At 32.8% G+C, this 10,851-nt stretch overlaps 1 protein-coding gene across 3 annotated transcripts in view; it reads left to right on the top strand.

Annotated features, from left to right (window-relative positions):
- LOC147816861 (inositol 1,4,5-trisphosphate receptor-like) overlaps window positions 1-10,851 on the top strand; it is a 310,281-nt gene that overhangs the window by 255,065 nt on the left and 44,365 nt on the right. The window lies entirely within an intron of this gene.

Raw genomic sequence — 10,851 nt, 5'->3', positions numbered from 1 at the left:
GCTGAAAATTCGAAACTTTCATGCATATTTTATTTCTTTTTGAATGTGTTTTAAACACTACTATTTACAGCATTTGGGTTTTTGTCTAAAATTTCTCCAGATTATAACCACTTTAAAGTAAAGCTTTTTTTTCCTATTTGCTTTAAATTCTTCATAATTCATAATCCTCAATAAAAAATAATCGTAAACATTAATAAATTATATTCATAACCATTATTCATAATCTTTTAAATTTATATCACTAATAAAAAAATAAACAATTACAAAATACAAGCACTTATAAATCTAAGATTTTAATAAATGTTTAAAGAAAAATGTTCTGCGTATTTTAAATGATGTGCAGAGCAGAAATGACTTTTATTGAAAATAAACTGTCAATCTAATTTTATAAGAAATTAAGGTGTCGAGTGTCAAATATGCCTGCAGTCAGTGAACTTTTTATTCTGGACACAGATCAAAGAAATATGTTTAAAAAAATTTAAGAAAAAAATTAATATTCAACCCAAATTTAACAACTATGAGAGGAATTACTTTTTTAAACATTAAGAATATTATGATTATGTACATAATATGTAATGCTTTGTAATTTTGATCCCATCCCAAAAGACAAGGGAACATCAGGATCAAGCAGAGGGATAAACTAGCCTTCTTTGGTGAATTTTTAATGGAACTCACCCTATCCTCAATTGCTTTACATGGTGAAAAAAACTACGAAAACCTCCCACGGTAAACCTGACAGCAAGAGGATTCCAATTCGCGAGCCATCTATTAGTGGGAATATTTTTTACCTCAGCACTGTGGTTGGTGCAAGCCGAGAGCAGAATTCGTATCATGCAGCCACCAATGATATTCGAACCTGAGTCACGTCAATGGAAGGTGAATGCTCTATACCCTTATCCACCGCGTATTAAACTCTAAGTATATTTTTTTATATTTTATTTTATAACCGTCGTTGAACAGCAGACCCAATTTAGGGTTTACGGATACTTGTGTTCAACTCCGTAGCCTTGTAATTTTGAACCTAATCCAGAAGACAAGGGAACTTCTGGATCAAGTATTGGAAGAAATTTGTTTTCGTGTAGGACATTTTGGTGCAACTAACCCGCATTTGCGTTTCATGGCGAAGAAAGCCACGGAAACTTTCCTCGGTTAGCCTAATGTCAAGGGGACTCTAACCCATGATCCGTCTACCACTGAAATCTTTTTTAAGTCAGTAGTGTGGTCGGTGTGAGACGAATGCGGAATTCAAATCAGCTAGGATCGCTGGGATCGAACCCAGGGCACCTCATTGAGAGGCCAGCGCTCTATCCCCTAAACACTAAGTATAATTATTACGGGGTCGGGATTGCGGGATTTATTACAGATAAAAAGTTTCCGGCGAACGGTCTATTCAGTGACGCAGAGCTATTGCGGCCCGCTCCAATATTTTTTAAACTTTTGAGAAGTTAATCTTTAACGGTTGCTAGTTGTTTTACAGTTTATTTTATTAATAATTTAATATATTTTTCCTCAGAAAATAAAACTAGAAATTAAGCGTAAAAATTAATGAATTGCAATTCGCAATTTTTATAAATTAATGGAATGTTCCTACTGAATGTGATATGATTCTTTAAATGCGCCAGTCAAATTCTTAATTTTCTAAATGTGAACTTTATATGTATATCTTGCCTCTTTTATTTTGATTTTTATTTTTATTTGAAGAAAAGAATACTGTCGATTCAGCATTGGAAAATATTTTGAATTAAAATGAAAAATTTGTATTCTCAACATTTCAATTCTATACAAAATTGTTTATGTATAACAGAAAGAGAACATCTCTTAAGAGTATCTTGGGAGTAACATTTCTTCGCAAGTTCAGTACCACCTCCTTAACTACACTAGTGTTAGAAATTAAGACAATTTTCAGACAATAATCTCTAGAACTACTGAACGGATTTGAAATTGCCACAGGACAAATCAAGCCACGGTAAGTGATAAACTGCCTTTTTTCAAGTATGAAATCATGGTGTAAGAGGGGACCATACTTCCTATTAACCTATTTTCTTTGTTTATTCTGCAACAGCTATTTCATACCTTCCAACTCCAACGAGTATAACGCAAGATGTGTAAAACAATTGTTAACTGGTTATTTGTTTCGTATTGTACCAAAGTAAGTACATTACAAATTTCATTAAAATTGGTCCAAAAGTTCTAGAGATAATCGTCTGCAAATTCTCTTAATTTCTTACGATAGTGTAAATTCAAGCATAGTTCTGGCACACCTTAAGTAAGTCAAAATTGCTTTTGAATTGCTAAAAAAAAATAATAATTTTTTTTTGAAAAAATGAAAATGCAATCAAATTATTGAAAGACAACTTCCCGGTAGCGTGTTCCTAAGTTATCCACTCATAAAGTATTTATTTTCTGATATTTTGAAAATTTCATTTCAGTATTTGAAACTATTTATCCTGATCTTAATTTTTCGATACTTTATATTTTGAATCCCTTATGAAGGTGGAAGAGAATGTTTCTCACGTGGTATAGCTTCCCCTTAAGATGATTTAACTTTTGTTTACGAGTAGCAACGTCGGAACAGTTTGGAGCGTGCTCCAAATCTCCATGTTGGGCCTCGTATTCAGCACACTAAACGATGAAGTGGTTTTTAAACATTTAAATTTGTACAACGTCAATTTATTAAACCCGGAAGTACCTAGTAGAAATAACTGCCTAGTTTTTAAAAAATTATTTTTAAAATCACAAAAAAGAATAATTGAAAAAAAAATGTACTAAGTGATTTCGATAGGTAGACACTTTTTTAACGTTGCACTAGAGCAGCACAACGGCTTATTTTACAACCTTCGTTGAGACCCAATTTTTTGGGTTCACGACTGCAAATATTCAACTCCGTAGTCTTAAAATTTTGAACCCATACAGAAGAAAGGGGAAATTTTAGATCAAGTATAGAGCGAAATTTTGCCTCCGTGGAGGACATTTTGGTGGAACAAACTTTGCGTTACATGGAGAGGAAGACCATGGAAACCTACCTCGATTAGCCAGACGGCAAAAAGGGACTGTAACTCATGATCTATCCACCACTGAAAATATTTCACGCCAGCACTGTGGTCGATTCATGCTACTTTAGAGATTTTACACTCGCTTTCGAATTCTCCACCTACGCTATAGCACTGAACTTCTTATATGAAAAGTTAAAACAACTATTGATTTTTTATTATTACTACTACTACTTTTACTAACTATTATAACTAAAACTCTTTTTCAGACAAGATTTATTTACTTTACTATATTCCTAAGTTATTCCGATCCAGAAGACAAGGGAACTCTTGGTTCAAGTATTGGAAGAAATTTTGCCTTCGTGGGTGCTTTTTTGTGAAAATAACCTGCATTTGCGTTACGTGGAGAGGAAGACCATGGTTAGACTGACGACAAGGGAAGTCTAACCCATAATCCATCTACCACTGGGGATATTTTACGTCAGCACTGTGATCGCTGGGATTCGAACCATCTCATTGGAAGGCTAACACGGTTCACAATGGGTTATTAGCAACGATCTGGTGAACATGATCCGAAGACCTGTCATCACAATTCTATGGAGAGGAGATCCATTTTCGTAGCCAGCTCGCGGACACATTACGGAACAGTTTAACGAGAGCCGCGCACCCTCGGTTCCTAAGCTGGCTGATCAAAGTGGTCACGCATTCTTTTGACGGCAGTCAAGGATGCTTGACTTCGGTATTCTCTTGGGAATTTCGGAACAAAAGGATTAAAATAAATTGGCGATTAATTTATGAATTTATGTGGATTCTCTAGTTTATTCTTTTAAAAAGACAAATTTTTAGAGAAGTTTAAAAAACAAAAACAAATGCTAGATCTCTTTTTAAAGGCACGTTTTGAGCCATGTTTGTTTCCTTAAACACTTCTTTCAGGCTATGCCTATAGTTCTCATAAATTTTTCGTTGGTCAGTGAAATTTTTTCAACTGTGTTTTGAACTGAGCTGTGTTGAACAGAAGATTCGTAGAAAGGTTTTGTTGTTCTTAATATTATCCTTAATCCTGTCCTTAATAGTTAAAACCTTCCAAGGTCAGTCCGACAGTACAAAGAACCTATAACCAGTTGAGTTGAAAATCGAATTGATTGAATTAACGTGCAAAAAAATCAGTTTGAAGTTACTAGAAGTGCTTGATCGGAGGTTCGAACCACGGTGATGGTCAATATCTAAAATTCATATCTAATAAAAATAAATGTGATTTTTTATTTATTTTGCAATATTTAAACGTTTATAAAATATTAATTATTATTTGTTTCTTTTTTAGGCCCGTATAATATCGTTAAAATAGAGAAATTGTTGTTCATGTACTTTATTTAGAAATGACCTATATCTTCCCTTTATATTAACCTATAATTTTCAAACCCGACCAGATATTGTAATATAGTATTCACGAACTCAATGACCTATAGGGGGTATTGTTATTTGAGGCGAATAAGTGCTAGCAGAATAACAGGCTCATCAATTGCACTGGGAGATTTCTTCATTGTAGCATGGTAAGGTTCCTTTATTGTGGCTTATGAAATTTTTTAAAAAAAATTATGTTCGTTTTTATGCAAGCGAAAACAAAATGGAATCTCTTTTGTTTAGGGAAGTTACCTCCAAAACACATCGGAAAATATTTGTAAAAAATCTTCCTAGTCCCTAAGAAATCGTTCTACTAAATTTAATGATCTAATATGAAAAGTCTGTTTAAATTTTACATTCCATATTTTTCTGATTTATATTACTTCAGACAGTAAAATATGCAAAAGAAACACATAATGTTATATAATTTAATTTGGCAAAAAAGTTTTTGGCCAGCAATTTCTATCAATAAATTATAAACTTGAAAAACGTAAAATAAAGAATGCTTACGATAAAAAGAAAATAAATAAAAACGATTCTGAAAATTCCCCATTTTGCAACAAAAAATTTTCATATTGCTTTTTTTAATTTTTGTTTTATTTTTTGTAGTTCTTAAAGTTCTTAACCAGATGTGGAAAACCATTATGTAGAGAACTATCATCAAATTAGTAAAAAATCATTTCTAATAAAAATCATAACTCTATTACTTGCTCTATAAATCCGGAGAATTCCAAATAAAATATTCTTCTTTTGACAATTTCATTCTGAAATAATAATAGATCCCTTCATTACTTTTAGATGACATACGATGCAACAAAATTTTATAATTGTAAGATCTCAATATGAATTTCAATATGTAACTTAAAAACAGAATTCTAGTTGAAATTATTCATTCAAATATAAAAATACTTACCAAGAAAACGATAAAAATTTATTAATAATCAACACTAATGATAATATTTCAAGCAATTCGGACGATTCTTTATTGTTATTTTCCGAATTATATACTTACAGAAATATATACTATTCTATAAAGAAGAAGAATATTCTATAACTGTTCTGCACGTTCATAAATCACATTTATTCATTTTAATGAAGTTTAAGCAATGCTGACTTCAATTTAATTTGTAATGAATTGAAAAAAAATGTATGCTACCGTAATACACATATCTGTAACAGTATGCGATCACGAAATCAGAATTATCGGTTGCAATTTTGTTAATAATAGAAAGAAAAAAATTATTGAGAAAATGTACTTCAAATGTTGGGCGCCTTCTGTTTCGATTTATAATGTTCTGGGTCGTTTTTTAAGTTCTTCTGCTTTTCCCTTAGATAAATTTTGGTTCTTACTTGCTATTTATTTTTAACGATTGTAACTTAAATAAAATATAGTAACCTTAATAAAATATTGTTTTTCTTAAAACTATTATTTTTTTCTTTTTTAAGCTAAGATCATGTGCTAGTGACTTTCGATTGGAGCGAGTAGGGACGGGTTCGAACCTCGGCTGTGGTTAATTTTTAATTTTTTTTTCTTTTGTTTATTTTACATTATATTATTTATTTAACGTGTTTTTCGATGTATTAAAGGATACCTATGTATAAAAAATATTTTTTTTTTGCTCGGGAAAATTTAAATAATGCTTGAAAACTAGAAAAAACCCGGAAAATTAGTTTGCTTAAATTATATTATTTTTTTAAACTCGTTTTACGATATTTTCACGACAGTTAAGCACTCGGGCCGAAAGTAGGCCTCTATGAACCATACCACCCTACTAAAGTAAATTTTTATAGATATATTAGGGAGGTCGCAGTGACCCCTTACGTCTTTTGTTTAGCTAACCGGGAGAGGGTAATTAAAGCTATGTAGTAGCACGAACCCCGTATAAGCGTGGTCCAACTGCTAAGACCATGTGCTAGTGACTTACGATTGGAGCGAGGGGGGACGGGTTCAAACCTCGGATGTGGTAAATTTTAAAAATTTTTTTCCTTTGTTTATTTTACATTTTATTATTTATTTAACGTGTTTTCGATGTATTAAAGGATCCTATATGTATAAAAAATATTTTGTTTGTTCGGGAAAATTCAAATAATGCTTAAAAACTGGAAAAAAACTCGGAAAATTAGTTTGTTTAAAATATATATATATATTTAAAACTCGTTTTACGATATTTTCACGGCAGTTTAGCATAGGAAAGGTGTTCTATGTAAAAAACCAATTGTCTTTCTTTGCAGGAGAACGCATAATGGAATAAAAAATAAAATAAAATAATAAAGCTGGAAAAAGGCTCAAATTTGAAGACCGCCTAACTTCCTTGAATATTAAGCTATAATTTTCAAACTCGGACCGAAAGTAGGCCTCTATGAACCGAACCACCCTACTAAAGTAAATTTTTATAGATAGATTAGGGAGGTCGCAGTGACCCCTTACGTCTTTTGTTTAGCTAACCGGGAGAGGGTATTTAAAGCTATGTAGTAGCACGAACCCCGTATAAGCGTGGTCCAACTTCTAAGACCATGTGCTAGTGACTTACGATTGGAGCGAGGGGGGACGGGTTCAAACTGTGGACTGGATGGTAGGCCACCAGACAAGCAAGTTCGCTGCTGGGTCCTGGGTTCGAATCCCAGGGAAGGACACTTTAAAAAAAAAAAATTTAAATTATGTCAGACTATGAATTTCGATGAACAAGGATCGAGTAAGAGTCAGAGATCACGAGTTCTAAAAACCTCTGAAGGAGGGAGTTCGAACATTTAAAAATAGTTTAAAGACAGAATTTGCATAGTATTAATTTTGAGTGTGTAAGTACCCTCATTATGCAACTGTTATTTTGTATATATATAACAAATCAAGATTGGATTTGGAGTTTTTTTGTTTCGTTTGATTTTCATGACTGTATGTTATTGAATTCGTTACCTCATGTTATGGAGAGGATTGTTTTCCTTTATGATGTTTAAGTTAAGTTATGATTTTACTTGCTTAAGTAAATTTCTGATTAGTTAAAAGATGACTTTTTCATTATGCTTGCTAAGCATTTTCCACAACGCACTGAACTCTGCCAGCAAATTATATTATTTTTTTAATGTATTTTTCGATATTCTGGAGGGTTTTGCATGTAAGAGATAATTTTTTTTAATTTGGAAAATGGGAAAAACTGGAAAGATCCAGGAAAATCAGTTTATTTGCTCTTTTTCGACTCATTTTGTAACATTTTGGATATTCTAGCATGCATGGAGTGTTTTCTGTGCGTGAAATTTAGCAAAGAAAAAAAGAATAAAAAAATAAAATGGCGCGAGTAAGGTTCAAATTTCGAGATTTAATTTTCAAATTTTTATAGTCCAATTAGGGGGTCTCAGTGGCCCTAAAGGTGTACTGCGAAGATGGGAGGAGAGAGCTTTTGAAGCGAAACTGTGATAGGCTGCGCGTATCACCGTGGACTGGATGGTAGGCCACCAGACAAGCAAGTTCGTTGCTGGAGGGAGGGGTCCTGGGTTCGAATCCCAGGGACGGACACTTTTTCAAAAATTTTTCTTTTTTTGTTGTTTATTTTAAATTATAATATTTTTGTTCATGTGTTTTTCGATTTTCTGGAGGGTCTTGCATGTAGGAAATAATATTTTTACATTGAGAATAATATAACATTGATAACATTGAGAATTTTTTTGGGGGGAAATAGGAAAAAACTGGAAAAATCCAGGAAAATCAGTTTATTTGCTCTTTTTCGACTTCAGAGGGGGTGCGATTATTCTTGTTTTCCAGTGGCGCCACCTATGGCCAAGAATTTGTCATCTGCTATACTCGTTAATAAGACGGACTCATTCATACATTCATCCACAGATCGTAATTTTGACCTGAACTTAAGAACGATAAATCTCCAATTCAGCACCACCAGTATTGATTTTTATGGGAACATCAAGGACTTTGTGACCCATCAGATTTAGCGTGCATCAGTCACCATTTACTACACAGAAGTCTACGGCCTGCTGAGTTCGAACTCCCTTTTCATAAACGTAAGTCCAGCGCCCTACATACCAAGCTATCCCGGTCTTATTTTATATGTATCTACTATTACTATGGAAAGCTCCCCGATTGGAGCTCGGAGGTAATTTTAAAGTTGGCAGTTAGGTCTGGCGGGAGTGTCTTCTGATTTTTGATTTTTAAATTTAGAGTGGGTTGGCTTAGAACGGCTAAAACCGGTGAAAATTATCGAAATTCTCCTAACACTGTTTTGAGTCGTGATGGCTCAGTGGTTAACGCAATAAGCTGTCATTGAGAAGAGCTGGAGTTCAATTTCCAGAGGCGGTATGAAGCCTACTCAGCTTCAGATCGATGGGGTATCAGTTGGGTTGTGAAGTAAAGGTGGTCTGTGCACAGTGCTAACCACATTGCTACAATCATGCCATTGGTCACGAAATGGTGCAGCCTTATCCTACGGGCTGTTGCGGGAACTCTTTACTTTACCACTGTTTTATTTTTAATACAACGGTGCCACCAGCGATCTTAGGAATTTCAATGAACGATGTATTTAAAAGACAATAAAAAACAATGCGTAAAATTTAAAAAGTTAACACTGAAAAACTATTCATATTTGAACTATCGGAGTTAAAAGCAGTGCAAATGATAAAATTATTACATTTCCCTCACAAGGGTATGACAAAAAATCCAATTCGGGTGTGGTTAAAATTTCAAAAGTAATTAAATAGTAAAATATTTTTCTGAAATTATTTGAAAAGGCTTTTAACAAAGCAAGAATCATCTTGCGATGTAAAACGCTAGGTGAAAATTTCAATGTAAAAATTTGTTTATGTCACAAGACAAAAACGTTTAAATTAATGTTAAATTTACTGAATAACTAAAACTACTTTTTAATTCTTTAAAAATATGTTCTTATTCGATGCGAAAAATAAAATTCACAGTAAGTGGCTCAAAATTGTTGGACCGTATTTTCAAAGTCTGGTTATTCCTTATAATTTGAATCCGTCGTAAAAAGGACGTGTTTCTCTAGAACGCCGGTTCCCAAAATGTGTTCCGCGGATGGCCAAGAATTGAGACAATTCAATTAAATTGTGCCGTGATGGATCAGATTATAAATCCTTTCAATGATGTGAACCGGGTTCGAATCCCATCAGTGGCTGGTCGATACGAATTCCGCATGCGGCTTTCTGGCATAAATTATCCTCAGTGGTAAACGGATCATGGGTTAGAGTCCCCTTGCAGTCAGGCTAACTGAGGGAGATTTTCCTCTTCTTGTAAAGCAAATTCGGGTTTGTTCCATCAAAAAGTTCTCCATGAAGGCAAATTTTTCCCAATGCTTGATCCAGGAGTTCTCTTGTCTTCTGGATTGGGTTCAAATTTACAAGGCTAAGGAGTTAAACATTAGAAATCGTTAACCCTAACAAATGGATCGGTCATGAAAGAAAATTCAATTAAATTAGTAACAATTTTTGAAACATACAATTACATTTATATCTAATCATTATTTATTTAATATTTCGATTATTTCTGCTAAATTATTCAAGCAAAATATCACTGGAAAAGTTAATAGTTTTTAAAAAGTAACTCAACTTTTGGAATTCTTTTAGTTTTGTTTCTCACCTTTATTTTTTCCATTTCACGTTTGCAACTTCGCGTTTTATAATTAAAATAGCCTTTGTTTCGTATCATTTGGGTCTGGCAAGCCTTGAAAATGAGTGCTCTTTTTGAGCGCGTGAAACATGTTGATTCTTATTTTCAATCAGTACAGCGAATTAAGTTTTTGATTAAGTAATATCCTACCACTTCAGTCTCGTTTTTTTTTAAATAAATCCACTCATATTTTCCAATAAACTTTTAATACTAAAAAAAAAAAAACAAATTTAACTGTTAAAAAAAGTGTTTCTATAATAGCCACTTTCAATGTTTGTATTATTTGGTTTTTCTTCTTCTGGAATTCTGCTTATTTTATTCATTTTCATTGCTCATTTTATTCACTTATTCTAAATACAAATTCAGAACACATCCAGGATAATTCAACCATCTGACACAACACCTAATTTCAAAACTATTGTTGTTGAAAAGGTAACAAGAATTAATTCTTCACTTCAAAATTATTGGTAGTCTTTCTTTGTTTATTAAATTGGTGTTCAGTCACATGTGTCATTTAGAGTTCCGTAGCCTGAAAAAATTGGGAAACGCTGCGCTAGGAAAAATATGTTTTCTTATGATTTTATATCCTTTATGGCACCTGCAGCGTTTAATAAATTATTTATAATTCGCTCGAAATATTAAGATAGCACCATGGGCTAATCTTTAGATCAAAAAAGTAGTTGGTTATTCTATTTTTTTCTTTTTTAAATTTTGGAGTTTTTATTGGGTTCTATATACTCTTAAAAAAACCGCAGTTTCCGTGATGAAAAGCCGAGTAAAATGTCTTTTCTTATAATATTAACTCTTATCAATTTTTTTAAGTTACGAAATTAGACGAGA

Source organism: Parasteatoda tepidariorum, chromosome 1 (assembly GCF_982258835.1).
Source record: "Parasteatoda tepidariorum strain Cologne lab strain chromosome 1, Ptep-v5.0, whole genome shotgun sequence".
NCBI classification, from domain to species: domain Eukaryota; kingdom Metazoa; phylum Arthropoda; class Arachnida; order Araneae; family Theridiidae; genus Parasteatoda; species Parasteatoda tepidariorum.
This window is presented reverse-complemented; position numbering and strand designations above follow the sequence as displayed.